At 40.5% G+C, this 16,841-nt stretch overlaps 1 protein-coding gene across 10 annotated transcripts in view; it reads left to right on the forward strand.

The window, feature by feature from the left end:
* Positions 1-2,046: 2,046 nt before the first annotated feature.
* Positions 2,047-16,841, forward strand: part of rbm47 (RNA binding motif protein 47) — a 31,937-nt gene continuing 17,142 nt past the window's right edge. For 5 of the 10 annotated variants that reach the window (XM_046414002.1, XM_046414041.1, XM_046414042.1 and 2 more), the window contains exons 1-2: positions 2,048-2,232; positions 3,789-3,961. The gene's annotated coding sequence lies outside the window, so the exon portion shown is untranslated. Of the gene's footprint in view, positions 2,233-2,938; positions 3,181-3,788; positions 3,962-15,522; positions 15,819-16,841 lie in introns of those variants that run through there. The other 5 variants (XM_046414057.1, XM_046414029.1, XM_046414021.1 and 2 more) reach the window with 5 other exon arrangements.

Below are 16,841 nucleotides of genomic sequence, written 5' to 3' on the forward strand. Positions count from 1 at the left end.
AGACTTATGTGTTAAACTTGAGATAGAGCCAGGGTAGCTGTTTCCCTGTGTTTCCCTCTTTGTGCTAAACTAAGCTAAAAGTACGTATTTTTAGCTATCGGCTGAAACTGCATATTTAGAGTGACACAGGTGTTCTCATCTATGTCCTTTGAACCCGTATGGCTTTGTACTTGAGGCAATTATCAAAGTAATTGCTGAGATCTTGGACAATGACAACATAATTAAAAAAACAAGTCTGACGGGCAACAATCATAAGCAGAGTGAAACTAAAGCCCAGCAGGGAAATTATCCACTTATTATCCACATTCACTGGAAACTTCCATCAGAGGGTACAGATGGACTTTTGGTATCCTAAACTTAATCTAACATTAAAGCAAGTCTTCATCCTAATATTTAATGATTTATGTTGTGGGGACTTGGATTTTGTCTCCATAAGTAAGACGGGTCTGCACAATGTGACTGTGTAAACAGATGTTTGCCCCCACAACCACAAGAATACATGTCCACACATACACACACACACACACACACACACAGAGTTTTCTTCCGCAATCTGCAATCAAACTAATATATCTGTTTTACTTACAAAAATCACCTGACTGTGGTGATGATGCCATGTTTCCACATCCCAGCAGTTAATTTGGTTCAATGTTATATATTAACATCATGTAGTTTAAATTACACAAAAATCACAGTTGTGGGTTTATACATTATATGAAACCAATATTCTTTCATTGTTTTACACGGCTCTTATGCAGTGGTGGAAAATAAGTACATATACATAAATACTTTAGTACTAAAGTAGATACTATAGTATTTGAGTACTTGAACTTCATTTGAGCATTTACATTTCTGCTCGGTCCTGCTCCGCTAATTTCAGAGGGAGACACTGTACTTTTGATGACTTCAGTTATTAGTTACTTTGCAGATTCATATCAGCAAAGCAAAATCTAATCACTGAATAAATCATGATGTAATATATTAGTAAGACTAGTATTATTACCTCTACACCTGCACAGCAACAACACATTAACACATAAGTAATCATAGTACAATAATATAATTCATTTTATTCAAAAATGAGCTGAAATGTTTGATTCTACATAACGGCACTTGATTTATGTGTGCTTTAAAGATGTTTTGATGCTCGTACTTAACTAACATTCTTCAGTGCTGGGCTTTTACTTGTTACAGAGTATTTCTACACTGTGTAAGTAAAAGTTATTTGCACTTCTTCCACGATAGCCAGTAGTTGTTTCTCAAAGCATGTCGTAGTCTTTGAGATGCTTTCATTCAACTCATGTCAAAGTTTTTCTGTCACCGTTAATTAGTGCTGATGACTTTCAAAAATCTGCAATGTCTAAACATGCAACAATAATGTTTCTTAAAACAAGATGTGGTTTTCTCTGAGACGGATTACCTAACTTGAGCAAGCCTCTGCAAGTGGATTTTCATACTGTAAATAAATTATTGAGTTGCAAGGATTGTATAAAGTAGGGAAAACACATTCGGTAATCTATATATATATATATTAACCTAACCACTTGAGTAACAAGTTATGTGATTAGTTGTAAATGAGCTAAAACAGTGGATATGTTATGATGACTAAACATCAATAAACCACTCCAATGCTTCCACCTGTGATAATAAAGAAGATTTTGCCAAAGATTGCTGAAGCTTCCCTGTAACAGTTCAGTTTTTAAAACTTAATGCTTCCATATTTACTCACTGTACTCAAGGCCTGTGAGTTCTGTTAAATAAGCATTAAAGTAAAATGTATTGAGCAACACGTCCAACGGCACCAGCCTCCTCCCAGAGTTCAGCTGCTGTGTTGAAACGTTATTTCTCTGTGTGAGCACGTCTGACTCAATCTCAGTTTCCTATACACACACACACAGACACACACACACACACACACACTCGAAAGTTCCCTACTGGGTGTGAGTGTGTGTGTGGTGTGTGTGCGCACTGACTTTATCAGAATGTATGCATGTGTGTTAATGTGTGTGTGTTGTTACTCTAAACAGAAATCCAGCTTCCTCACTTCTCTCTTCTGTCCTCAGTTTGTCAGTTGGCTGACCACGGATGTTACTTCTCAGTGCAGTCAGCTTTCTCTCTCTCTCTCTATGTGTGTGTGTTTGTGTGTGTTTCTTCTTGACGACTGCTTGTCAGAAAAACGTCGCACTCACCACGCACCTGTAGACCAGGAAGAAGGAAGTGCAAGGAATTCAGGTAGGCAAAGACAAAAAAAAAAAACCTCTACTCACACTCACACACACACGCACACACACACGCAGTGTTGAATGGAGGGGAGGAGGAGGTCTGGAGTGTAGAAACTCTGCATGATCACACAAGTAAAAATGATAGAGTTTCAAGAGAGGGAGAGAGGGTGGGGGAAAGAGAGGAAGAGAAATATGAACGATTACAATAAGAGTAAGGAACTCTTATTGAATCTACACATATATGTATAGACATATATATTTCACTGTTTTATTTTAGCTAAGGTGAGAAAGGTGAAAGTAGTTCACATTTCCTCAGTTTCATTTTCATGCTGACAGCTAAAAATGAGAAATCTGAGTGGCTGCGAGTGAGTTGTTATTACTGAAAGTTGTCATTATAGTGGGATCTACCTGCGTCAAGGGGGTGAGCACTGTGACCTAAAGACAGCATGTCATCGTGACATCAGGCGTGTATATATTTGTGAATGAGCAAAAAGGTCAGTAATAAGCACGTGGTGGATGTGAGTGATCGTGTGGTGTGAGGGTTTTTAAACTATAGGTGTGCAGGAAACTTTTAGAAGAAATGATTTAAGTTTGACTGTTTGCCCACACACACACACACACACACACACACACACACACAGATTGGCTAAGGCCACAGGAGGATAGCATTTCCCATCCGGAATGATAGGAGGGAGGGCAGAGGAGGGAGGTGTGTTGCAGATCTGGGCAGTCAGATTCTGGTTTGGTGAGTTTCAGGAACAGGCAGTGTGTACACCATACACAGATCGAAAGCAAGTTAGACGGACGGGAAGGGTTTTTTTTTTTTCTGAAATGAAAAGAGAAAGAAGAGAAGAGTGAACAACTTGCGAGGACGCATAGGAGGGTTTAAGTGACAGACGGCAAGCAGCACCTTCGCTGAACATCATGCAGCCTTGACTCAAGCGACGCATCAGCTATGGTGTGTTGTAAGAAAGACAGGTCTTTATTTGTTCTTGGGTGGAGAGGGTATTCTCTGGGATCATTAGCGTTTTGGTGTGTGCTCAGACCTTTTCTCCTTTCTTTTCTTCTCCCCTCCCTCGTCTCTCCCCCCTCCTCGCTTCTGAGGAATGTGGGGCTTATGTCAGTGAGAGTCAGGTACAGACTCACTAATTACCACTGCCATTCCTCCCTCCATCTCTCCCTCCCTCCCTTCTTCTCTGTCTAGCTCTTTCCTTCAACTCTGCCACCTTCAGTACTCCCTCTCTCTCCTCTCTCCTCCACTTCAAGACCTTGTGTGCTCCCCTCCTTTCCTCGCCTCTCCTCTCTCCTTTCTCTCTCTCTCTCACTTCTCTTGTCTCCTGCTGTTGCGTCTACAAGTGCTGTCGTGACTGGAGCAAAGGACAGGACAGAGAGGATCTGAGTCAGGATCCAAAAAAACACCAAAAAGAGAACAGAAACTCTGACTTGTCCTCTTTCTCAGTGTGTGTGTGTGTGTGTGTGTGTGTGTGTGTGTGTGTGTGTGTGTGAGGTTAGCTAGATGTGTCTGAGATTTCCTCTCATTGTGTTTTGGGGGACCTGTCTTTGAAGACAGGAGGCTCCTTGACAGCGAACGTGAGGCCAGAGAGAACCTGACAAGACAACCCAAAGGAGGAGAGGAAGAGTAGGCAAAGATGAGAAAGTGACAAGCTGGATCGCTGCTTTTGAACTTTGGAAGAAGACCCAACAGTGACGCAGTGACTACACGTCCCATCATCCTACAGGTTGGCTGAGAACTCTTTTCTTTTTTTACTTTCCTTTTTGTCATGGTGTGTGTTTTCTCACCTGGACACTCTTTCTCTCTGTCTCTCGCTCACACACACACACACACACACGCACACACACAGTGGGTATCTGGAAGGACATTTCTTCAGCTGGTCCAGTGTTCACACTGACCCAGCTGACTGCTGTAACCTTCTCTGCAAGGTTACGGGACAGGGACTCGATGTTTATTTGTGTGGGGATGTGTGATGTGTGTGTGTGTGTGTGTGTATGCGTTTCAGAAACTGGTTGAGCAGGGCGCCAGTTAGCCTTGGGTGTCATGTTGTTGTACAAACTAGATTCAGTATACGTAAACATGTGTGAGTGCATATATATAATGTATACTATTAACACAGTATTGAGTTCAACTGATCTTTCAAAGAGCGACTGTTTCTCTCAACACGAAGATCACTTTTTCACAAAAGTCAACTGCAGTCTGGGGACTTCTGAAGTTTTTAAGATGTTTGTGTTTCACTTCAGATGTGCTGTGTCATAATGTCTTCACAAGCTCTTCGGATTCTGATTGATTCCTGGGTTAGTATGTGATTTATGATCAAAGTCAATTACCGATTTTCTATGAAAATATAAAAAAGGTGCCTTGTTTGTCAAAGCTAACAAATTCACAGAAGTTGAAAAATACAAAACAAGGCACGAGGCTGAAAAAGAAATAGAACATGATACGAAAATGAGTGGAAAATAATTCATATATAATTTGCCTGGTTTTATGAAATGACACCGATAGCTCAGAGATGCTGTAAAGTGAGAAAAAAGTTATAGTTTTAATTACTTTCTGTTTCTTGACAATCATGTGAGGAGATCAGGGAGGTGTAGTGTAACACGTATAATACACTCTTCCTGTTAATATGTGTGTGCGTGTGTGTCTTTCCTCCTTGTCCAGCCTTTCTGGTGAATTCTATAAATACTTCCACAAGTTTAAGGTGTGTGAAAGGTGTGTGAGTGTTGACGCGCTGGTCAGACCTGATGAAGTGATGACAAATGACTCCTTCAAACTGCTTCATACAAGAACAAAACTAAAAATAGACAAGAGTTGAAATATGCTAGTTATTATTCCTAAAGGCCTGCGTGTCTGTCTGTCTTTCAGACTGTCTGTGGGTTCACTGCTAATTGCGCAAGAGGGTTCAAGGGGTGAACCATTTTTCAGAATGATTTTTATCTCTCAACCCACTGTATCACATTCCACAGTTGCATAAAGGGACAAACAGTTATTCAAGACAAGAATTCACACCAAGACTTTTATTTTATAGCTTGACCTTAGTGGTATCGTGTTTGGCCCCACTCTAGTTTCAGGAAGACAGACAACATTGGAGAAATGGAGGGCAACAGGAAAGAAAAATGAAAGAAAGATTGTTTTTCAACGTGATGAAGATTGAGAAGGATTTTTTTTGTAAGGCAGGAAGCTGATGATAAAGTTATTATTCAGCAAGAGAAGAAGAAACAGAAGAGAAGAGAAACAGATTAAACTGCATCAAAAGCAAACATGTACACGTCATATATGGTCGTGTCACATGACCGTCACATGATCACCTCATGCTCATAATGGGGAAGCACAAATTCAGCCTAGTGTGTGTGTGTGTGTGTGTGTGTGTATGTATGAGAGAGACAAAGCCATAAGCCTAATCCACCAATACTGAGGCAGAAATCTAAAGCTGCAGAGTAAAGAGACTAATGCAGCTGACAGAGAGAGGGGGGGGACCTGTTAGCACTATTGTGTTGTTTATGAAACACCTGTAACAAGATCTGATCACCCCCTCTCTCCCCTCTCCCCCCTCTCTTACTGTTTGTCACAAACACACATACCTGAAAAGCACAATGGCCACATTCTTCCCCTCTATCCTACACCTCCTCTTTAGCTCCCCTCTGATCGGGCCAAATGCTGAACGGTAGCGAGATGAGAGGGAAGTTGATACAGGTAAAAATCAGCACAAACTGGCAGAAAAAAGGAGAGGAAATAAATACAGTGAAAAATATTTCGAATATGTGCAATTTGTTCACCCATGCAGGCAAAAGGAGGAAAAAGGAGGCAGCAGATATTCTGGTTTGGAAAGCATTTCAGTTTTGGAGATCTTCCTCATGCAGCAAAGATAAAAAAAAAGTTAAGGCTTAGAGATGAACCAGATATAAGGTAGGATACAGAGAATGATATAAGAGGGTGAAAACTCTGGAGAGCAATGTAATCAGGATCAGGCTGTTTATGAGGTTAGAATTACATTAAAAGGCCTGTCTCTAGCAAGAGTCCTTCAGATCAAACATCAACACGTTTTTGGATCCAGCACTTCTATCCACGTGATGAAGTTATTTGTCAGCGCTGTCCATAAAGCTAAACACAAATTACTTTAGGAAAAACAAAAACATTTCATGATCTGAAGATGTGATGATTAAGGTTCTCGTAGGTTTAGTTACCAAAATTGGGATCAGGAAATGTAATGTTTTGGGTTTAAATGACTACTTTGTTAATTTTAGGTTTCAGGGAACATTGACATATGCACCTGGAAACAAACAGCAATCTTCCTTATTCGAGTGTTGTATTTTGTGAACCATTCTGACTTCCTCCCTCTGCAGACTCTGTGGCTCTATAACAACGTCACATTATTTCCTCTATATCCTCTTTGGCTCCCATTCGACAAGATTTCTGCTAATTCCTGTGGCCACTAGAGGGCTTTGCCGCTCAATCAGAAATATATGTTGCCCTTTGACATTTGCTAAATCAGTTGATGCTGTTGTTTATCATGATGTCCAGTCTCATCTCTATTGGTATCAAGCCATGCTGCTTTGGTTGAATTTGAAAAGTCCCCCATGACTGTTTAAAATGATCCTTACACAATTCTTGATGTCTTGAACCGCTATCATTTTATTGAAAGTTTGGGCAGAAAAATACTCCTTGGTGTTCAGGATGGATAACGATTGTTACAATAAAAGATGCAACATTGACGGCTGGTAGGAAACAACGGTCTCCTGTGTCAAAGTCACACGCTTTACTGACCAAATCACCAACCGCAGCCTCGTCCATTTGAGCTTCTGTGTCTGTACAGCTACGTCACGCCACTTCTGCCTGTGCTCCTGACAGTCATTATTCACACACCACAAGCCACAAGAGACCACAGTCAGAAAATGTGATGTTTTTCTAATGAGAGTGAGCCGAGGAGACGTGATATTGTGCAACTGTCTCTCTTCTGAGAACATGGCAGGACCGTTGTGCACTGTTGAGTGTGTAAACAGGTGACATCCACTCACTGTGAAGGCTGGATCAACACTCCTCCTCCTCCTCCTCCTCCTCCTCCTCGTCCCCTCTTTTCCCTACACCCCCGCCTTCTGCCTCTTCAACCTTTGACCCTTGTGTAACCCCTCCACCCTGCTCCCCCTCCCTGCGTGGTGACACGGCTGAACCCTCCATCCTCTGTCCTCCCAGTCCTGCTCGCCTCCCTCCTTCCCTCCTCTGCCTTTCAACCTGCTCGTACGCTAATGCTGTTATTATGCTTCATTTCACTGCTAGTTTTCTTCTTCCTCTTCTCTCAGCTGGACAGAGTTTGCATTTTTTCAAGTCCCTCTTAAAACAACACTTTCATGTCCTTGTGTTCATTTAAAACATCACTTTATTGCTGTAACCGATTCTTTCCTAATGTAATTCTAACCTCAATGAAGAGGAACCAAAGTATTTTTGCAAAATAAAAACCCAAACCAACAACAACAACAACAAAACAAAATAAAAACAGGATTTTTAAAGTCATCTCACTGGAATGATTTTAGAAGGAGATCTCTCCATGACCAGTATGGACAGGAGGGACAGATTCAGCAGTAATGCACACACGGGCATACTGCTATTGATTCAGAAGAGAGCTGGACAAATGTGAACCTGTCCTTTAGCACAGAGCATCCAATTGCCTGTTCTCAAACAGACTCTTCTCTGCATACCTGTTGCTTCACACAATGGGCTAGTTGTCTGGACAGCAGGCCAAGAGGCAAGGTGTGTGTGTGTGTGTGTGTTCTGTGTGTGTGTGTGTGTTTAGAGTGTTGGGCAATAGGGAAGACAAGTAAATGTAAGTGGTGATGTGTGGGAGTGAGTATGTTTGGGACACAGAAACTACTACTGACGCTACACAGCATCTTAAGATAAGATCCAACCCCAAACATACACACACACACACACACACACGCATGCATGCATGCACGCACGCACACACACACACACACACACACACACACCCCGTCAGAATGGAATGTTCCATGGGTTGAGATTGACTGGGAACTCATTCACAAAACGGACACAAAGAAGCCACACTGTCGTCAAAGACAGGTCCCCCGAAAACACAATGAGAGGAGATCTCAGACACATCTAGCTAACCTCTCTCACACACACACACACACACACATACACACTCATGTGCAGACAGTCAGGCTCATCTCTCTCTCTCTCTCGCTCTAGTCTATCCTTCACACATCTTCTCTCTCACCTTCTCACACTCCCTCCTTTTTGTTTCAGCCTGTCATTTAGTGTGAGAGCAGAGCAGGTGCACAGGTTGATTACACAGCGATTTAGTTTCTCAGGATGATTTTTTTTCCTCATCATAAAAGCCCCGTTTCGGTGTGGTGTGAATGAAACTGTTTAGCAGTTTAGCTATTGTGTATTTAAGAATCTTTATTTAAAGAGGCGTTAGCGGGAATTGGCTGACACTGAATTCCTCCAGCTTTTCATTCAGGGCCTTATCTGCCTGCTTTACTTTCCCTTCTCACTTTCCTGGTCAGCGTGTGTGTGTGTGTGTGTGTGTGTGTGAGAGAGAGAGAGAGAGAGAGAGAGTGAGACAATGCCGCATCTTTCCAAGAACTGAGGAGTGGTTTATGATTGACAGAAGATGCACATGGGTGTAGATTAAGGTAATGAATATTAATATTCATTAATATTGCTTTGTTAACTTTATTATCCACCACTTGTGATTATAGATATTATATGGTTATTATCTTACTATTTAGTAATTCGATATACGCAAACACATTCATGAATTCATTCCTGTGTTTATGGTAGTAATTACACGGAAAGTTACAACACTTGATATGGAAGCCAATTTAAAGGATATAAAGATGTCGTCACATAAGGAAATGACAACGGTGGATTAAGGTCAGGGTGTGCTCAAAAGGAGCAAGTTCATACAAAGTGTCGCCCTACCACATCTGAAGACAAAAGCTGATGGTGCTGTTACACAACGTGGCACGCACTTTGACTGAAGTGTACTGACACCTTTAAAGTGCATGTGTGTACAGCACATAAAATGTGTTGAACTGAAGCTGGATATTTGGAAGCTTAAAACGAGCAGTTGAGCTGATAATGTCAATGTTCACCTCTGTTTTCGCTTCCAGAGAAGGGATTTTCATATTGTGGCTGATATATGAATTTAATAGTGAATTTGCTTATAGCATGTCAGGCTATCTGGACTGTCAAGTCTGTCTTACAGATTACCTGCTACCTGTCTTACCTGTTAGACAGTATAGACAAAGGTATCCAGACACAGCTCTTTATGGAGCTGTTTTTCAGGGAAAATCAAGATCTTAATGTCTTAAAATGTCAAAATCTTCGGCATACCAAGACATTTTGGACAATGCTATGCTTCCAACTTTGTGGCAACAGTTTGGTGAAGGCCCTTTTCTATTCCAGCATGACTGTGCTACAGTGTACAAGGCAAAGTCTATAAAGACATGGTTGGATGAGTTTGGTGTGGAAGAACGTGACTGGCCCACACAGAGCCCTGACCTCAACCCCATCAAACACCTTTGGGATGAACCAGAACAGAGACTGTGAGCCAGGCCTTTTTGTCCTATCAGTGCCTGACCTCACAAATGCTCTACTGCATGAATGGGCAAAAATTCCCCCAGAAACTCTTCAAAACCTTGTGGAAAGCCTTCCCAGACAAGTGGAAGCTGTTATGGCTGTAATGCTTTCTGTGTATTTAGAATGCGATGCAATTAAAGCCCCCGTTGATGTGATGGTCAGGTGTTCCAATACTTTTGTCTATATAGTATGTATTGTGTCCTGCTTTGAGCTACATGCTGCTTCCACTCTATCACGTGGCAGTGAGTGTTGTTTCTCAGTGCTGGGAGAGAGGACAGTCACCCATGTTGACATTACAATAGTTATGAGTCAGGTAATAAGTGGCTTCAGTGTGGTTAGGACGAATTAGTCTGTTTCTTCTTCTTTTGTCCCATAGTGTTCCTTCAAATCTTTGCTTCATCTCTCTCTTTCTCTGCCTCGCTGTCTCTCCTTCCTGGTCTCCTTGACCTTGGCTGTGATTGTAGCACCTAAACACACAATCTCTCTGCTCTGCCATTGGTTGGCGACAAGCCACGTGACTGGAGTGTCAGCTGACTAAATTCTAGGCAAAAGGGGAAACTTCTTTCATCATGAAGCAAGAAGAAAAAAAACATAGGATTTTAATGTCAGATCCCGCTTTTGTGTGTGTGTGTGTGTGCACGCGCGCGCGCGTGTGTGTGTGCTGGGGGGGCATAAAGACTCTCTCTTTGTGCTGAGTCATTACTGTTAATCATAAATGGGATGCTGGGATTGGCTGCTGGCAGGATGTGAGGTGACCCTTTGAATGAGGAAGTGTTGCAGCAGACATGAGGCAGACATTTCCTTGCTGGCACAAGCGTAGTCTTTCTGTCAGAGGATTTTTTTTTTAAGGCAGAACACAATTTTTACACTCAGCATTATCCATCTGTACCTCACACACTCATTCACTCACTCACACACACACACACACACACACACACACACACACACACACTCCTGCATTGTGACCTGATGCTGGTCGACACTGCAGTGGTTGCTCCCTCTTGGTGTGAAGCTCATCTGAGTTTAAGAACCCAACAGAAACTGTCTGGATCTGTTTTCAACATTCAGCACTTGTACATGTTGTTGACAGAAGTCAGTAAAAAATGGAAAGCAAGGCAGTACCATTCTTATTGGTACTTAACTGCTGTATATCTTCCTTTGTTTGAGGATTAAGTTCATATCTGTTCCAACATAGTTTTGCAAAGTTTCAATTTTTATTTCGTGGAAATGAATGAGCTCATCTTTCCTTTAGTTTCAGTTTTAGTTATACATGTGCATTGAAAGACAATGTTGACATTGTTTCCATAATTTCATGATGCTTTGGTTTTAGTCTTTTGGTTCTTCTAGTCTTCCAGGTTTTTGGTTCAGTTAATAAACTGGGTATTTTAACCAATTTTTCATTTAAAACAATAGAAGTTCAATAGAAGGAGAAAATGATATAGAGGGAAATGGTGATATCAAAAGGTTGGTAGAAACTTATGATCTTATGAAGCTTATGATCAAAGACAGAAAAACACAAGGACAGAGGGCATTTTAAAGTTTTTCTGACTCGGATGAAGGTGTATTACTGGAAGCGTTTTTTTTTTTTTCATCACATGCTCTGTGGGAGTGACTAACATCTCTGGACGTTCACATTTCTGCGATGTTTATGTTTCCGTTAACGTTTAGTAAAGACTGAAGTTTATACACAACACAGCTCATTATCTCTCAGCAGTGACATTGTTTCATCAGTGTTTCTGCAAACATCTTGTTGAACTGTGCCTGTCCGACGATGATACAGTTGACTCAGTGCTTAAATCTCACACCTTACTGCGGTGCTAAACATAATTAATGGTTTTTGGTGACACAGAACGCATGTCGTCAGCTATTTAAGTGCAGGCAGTTTCAATGACACAGATCTTAATCCTTTTCTAAACAGAATTATCATCAGTTGATACCAAATGGAAACTAACATGCAAACAGCGTGTGAACGTTGGCAAAATCATAACAATAACATTTATGGCTCCACACACACACGTTATTTTTAATGATCAGATTAATATGAAATATATATATAATATATAAAATAAATGTATGCCTTTAAATTTTCTTAAAAATACAACATTAATTAAAAAAACAATCTAAAAATATGTTAAACTTGAAAACTTTACTGCTTTGCTGTCTTTGTTTATGTCTGACAGCACGCACAGTTACATTGATAGTGTGCCTGTTTCTCTCAGTTTGGTTGGTAACAAGACAGCAGACACAAACAAAGCAGACTCTTCTTCAAATTTTAACGCCCCCTCACATCTGTCCCAGTGACTGTTGTAAAGCAGTTAGTATGCAGCTTCTTGGCGTGTTCACGTTCATATCAGACCTGTTAGGCCAGTTACCGCATGTCTCTGCTTCTGTGTGTGTGAACTCCACGCTCGTGGCCATCTGCACCGCGTTCTGCTGCTCTCCAGTGTGTGGCTGGGGACTTTATTACAGAAGTATTGTTTGGTTACACTTCATATTCCAGCTCATTACATACTGTGTAATTTTATTGTATGAGTTAAGTAGCAATGTCAAACTTACAAGTTTTTATCGGTAATTAACTGCAGGAACCATGTTAGAAAACAACCAGGAACAAGACAGTAAATATTGGGTGTTTTAGACTGATCAAACAATAAGAACAATTCCATTCAAGTAAAATGTACAAGGGATAACAGGTCTATACGTACTGTCAAGAAATATACAAAGTGCAAAGCTTACATAATAACATACTGAGTGGTAAAGTGCACAGAGATGTGACTGTTCATTGTGTTCTTGATGTTAAAGGAAAGACAGACCTCTTACCCAACGTTCTCCTCCCCTAGAGGTCACACAGTGTGTGTGTTTAATAATCATGTTGCTAAGTTTCAAGATTGCTTACTTTATTGTAGCCCCACAGTTTTGGTATCATATCCAATTAAAACTATGCTCATTTTATAGGTTCTTCAGAATATCAGTGTTCACACCATTTTCCCCAAACTTTCAGTTTTGTTTCCCACTACAGTGTTCTATAGGTACTCAGTCTAATTTATTTCTCTTTTCCTCTGAAATACCCCACTGTTTCTGCTTTGTTCCCCATATTCTTCTTTTTGTCCACTGTATCTACCAGCAGCAACTTGTGAGTATTTTCCTGGTGCATGAGACATGCAGTGAAATTGTACACTGTAAATCACAAGCTGCCTTACAAAGTTTTGCCTATTTTTCTTGTTGTAGCAATCACATTGTCAGATTGTGTTTTTAATTTCAGTTGCTATGTAAGTTTATGCTAGTAAAACACAGCTGTGCATCATATAGCATAATATGTCACTGTAAGTTAATAATTAAAATGCCCTTACAGCTGCTTACAACTGTTTTACAGTTTCAATGTGTTATAAACAAATTGCTACCTCTTTAGATGTAGTTTTTCCTTTTTTTGTTGTTGTTTTTCATGTTTTACGTTTTTTAATAGATTTTTCTTTTTGAATTGGGTCAGGGACTGTTGAATGTGGGCTATACCATTAAAGTCAGTTGATTTGATACATGTGTGCGTGAGAGAGTGTGTTTGTGTGATACAGTGTGCCGGTCATAAACTCATCATGGTCTTTGAATCATCTTTTTCATCACCTTTAAAAATGGGTTTATAGCTGTGTACGGCCTTAAACTCTGAAATTATTACACCCTGTTGAGAGAACAGACTAAACTTTGAACTGGCTATCTGCATACATGTCTGTATGTGTTCGTGTGTGTGTGTATACACGTATTACTGTTGTTGTGGGGACAAAAATCTGTTTAAACAGTCACATTGTGAGGACCTGCCTTACTTATGGGGACAAAAGTCCCCTCAACATAAATCATTAAATATTAGGGTGAAGATTTGCTTTAAGGTTAGGTTGAGGTTAGAGTTTGGTTAAGGTAAGGGTTAGGATTGGGCAAGTAGTGTTTATTGTTATGGTTAGGTGCTGGTTAAGCCTCCAAGAGGCTCCAGAGAGTCAGTATCTGCCAAAAAGAATCAGTGATTGCATGTCCTTCATTAACAGAGTCATTGGTTAATGTGTCACTTGTACAATGGCAATAGCACACACACACACACACACACACAAACACACACACACAAACATACATATACACACTTGAGTTGGAGTAGAACAACACCCCGTCTGATAAGAGTACAGGAGGCCACCGTTCTGTTTAAGGGTAGATTGAGGTTATGTACACTTCCACACATTGTCAATGTGGTCTCCTTCCTTTTCTCTCTGACCCTCTCTGTCTTTTTGGCAAATATGACTGGAATGTGCCAACTTTATTGTAGTTTGTATTTGCTTTATCTCCACTGTGTGTGTCGCTAGGAAAGTGACTTTCAAATTGCACCTTATGCATCCTGAAAATAAAGCTTGTTAGCACTTTGTCACCTACAACTAAAACTTCATAATCGTCATAATCAGTGTGGTGAAACAAATTTGAGGCACTTGTACTGTACGTAAGTATTTCAGTTTCATGCTGCTTTCTACCGCTATTCCACCTCCACACTTCTTAGTTACCATTTTTGTCATAAAATTAAAGACTGTTGTTATATATCCAACAGTTATGTAAGTTCAGCTGAAACAATCAGTCAATTAATTGATCAACAGTCAGTTTTAAGGCAAAACATTCCATTGTTCCATCTTTACAAGACTAACCTGTAAAATTCATCCTTGAACTGGTTTTTCCTAAAATGCCTCAGGCAGAGATTACTTAAGTAATCTTTTCTGATTTATTGTGCCTTTCTAGGCACTGTTTGAATTGTTTTCAGTCTATATTGACTTTTTTAATATGCCTGAAGCTAATTGTTTTGATGAATCATGGTGGTTCTCTGGGTAAAAGTGCTCTTAAGAAGCCAAACACTGACAGCTAAACTAACAGATCATATAATTAACTGTCTTTGACCTTTTATTAACATTTTATATTTAGATATACTTTGGTTTAGTTTGAGATTGTTGTGAGATTGTGTGTTGCGACTTGTGCTTCAAGAGATGCCGTTGTCAGTTAGTCCACAACTTTGGTCCACACTGAAAAATCTCTGAAACTGAAAAAACCTGCCCAGAAAACTATTCAATGGATTATTGTGAACTCTCTTGGAAAAGAATCCCCCGTCAGAGGGTGATGATGTTATTGATTCCACAAATTTTGATCTACCATCATCATCAGGTCAAAATTTAAATTTGTTTTATAGCAAAAAATTCCCATCCCATTCCCATCTGCCTCACCTGAAAGTAGATTTTAGTGCTAAGTAGCAAATGTTAGCTTGCAAATGTGTTATACTAAAAAAACAAACATGGTAAACATTACTCGTGCCACACAACAGCATGTTAGTATTGTCACTGTGAGCACGTTAGCGTGCTGATATTAGCATTTAGCTCTAAGCAGATTTGTTTTTATGATTTTCCGGAGATTGCAACGAGAGGGAGATGGCAGAAAATTAACCGCTGCCATGGCTTTAAATCTTGAGTCACAAATGTTGTGTGTGTTGAAAATGAACCTTCAAGTGCTGTTCGAGTGTATATGTAATTTCATTTTGCACACTCCAACACAATCGCTCATAACTTTTCCCTGACTGTTGTCAATCATCACCTTTCGTCACGCCCCCTGCCCTTTTATCGCTTGCCTTCACTTTTGCCATAGTCCTTATCAGCTGAGAGAGAGAGAGAGAGAGAGAGAGAGATTGAAGGAGGAAGAAAAAGGTGGGGGGGTTACCTGTACTGAGTGGCCCCACCTCTCTCTTTTGGTCATTGAGAATGAGTAAACAGTAAACCACCTTTGCTTGCCCTCACACTCAAACACCCAGACACGGGTAGGCGAGGAGACTCTCTGACTGCTGCTGCCTGCCCTGTCAACATCAAAGAGAGTGAAGACAGAAAGACAGAGGGTTTCAGACAAGTGTGAATGTCCAAAGTGACTCCCTGCATCTTCTTGGCCTGCTCACCGATATCTGCGCTCCTCAGTTTGGGATACAGGTACCGTGTTCATGTTGACCCTCAAGTGTGTTTTGAAGTTCTTTGCATGAAAAACATATTTTGTTAACATATTTCGTTACCCAAAAAAATGCATTTTGACCTCCAAAAATCTTGATCGGGTAAGCTTGAAAAATCAGATTCTTCAGCTTGTGAGCAAGTTTTAAAATTCTATGAGAGACGACATTAACTCTATCTGGTGTACCACCAAGGAAACCGTTTTTTGCTCTCAGAGTTTGTCTTGTTCCCTATTTTCTTTCTTCTCACGGAGGAAACCTGCCTTTCTGCTTCAGTTACAATTCACCAGACATCCCTGTTTCACCACTTTATCACAGCCAAAATGATTGGAAACAGGTAACAAAGGCTCTTAAACCAATCAGTTGTTGGAATCAAGATTGAGAAGTCCTAACAATGAAACCAGTGGAACCAGTGGAGTGGCATGACACCGTATCTTTGCATGAGTGTATGTATGTGTGTGTGTGTGTGTGTGTGTGTGTGTGTGTGTGTGTGTGTGTGTGTATGTGTCTGTGTGTGTGTTAAAGGTGGGGGATAAAAAAAATGCTTCAGTGACTAGCCTACATGGAAAGGCTGGTATTATTATTCATAGACTTCCGGGTTCTTTGTCATATAATATGTGGACTTTTACCCCGATTAGGAGTAGCTGTTTGTTGTGTGCGTGTGTGCGTGTGTGCGTGAGAGTGGGTGTGACTCAAGGAAAATCCAGTGATCTGGTGTTCGTTTAAGTTGCTTACAACACTTCACATTCAGTAAAAATGAAAAAGACAAAAATTGCATTTTTTTTAATTAAATTTGCCTGTTCAAGAGATGTTTCAATGTACAGTTTAAACAAAATGATTGTGCTGGCAGAAAAGTTATTTCAGTTGCACGTTTCTGCAGTCGTGCCATTGTGAAGGTCTTAACTGTGTTTGTCGACAGGGAGGGCCGTTGTTTGATTATAAAAGTCTGTATGAAGGTTAGTTCTTTTGTAAGACTGTGTAGTAAGTGCGCCTGTGAGGGAAGTTGAAA

This window comes from Scatophagus argus, chromosome 2 (assembly GCF_020382885.2).
Source record: "Scatophagus argus isolate fScaArg1 chromosome 2, fScaArg1.pri, whole genome shotgun sequence".
Taxonomy (NCBI): Eukaryota; Metazoa; Chordata; class Actinopteri; family Scatophagidae; genus Scatophagus; species Scatophagus argus.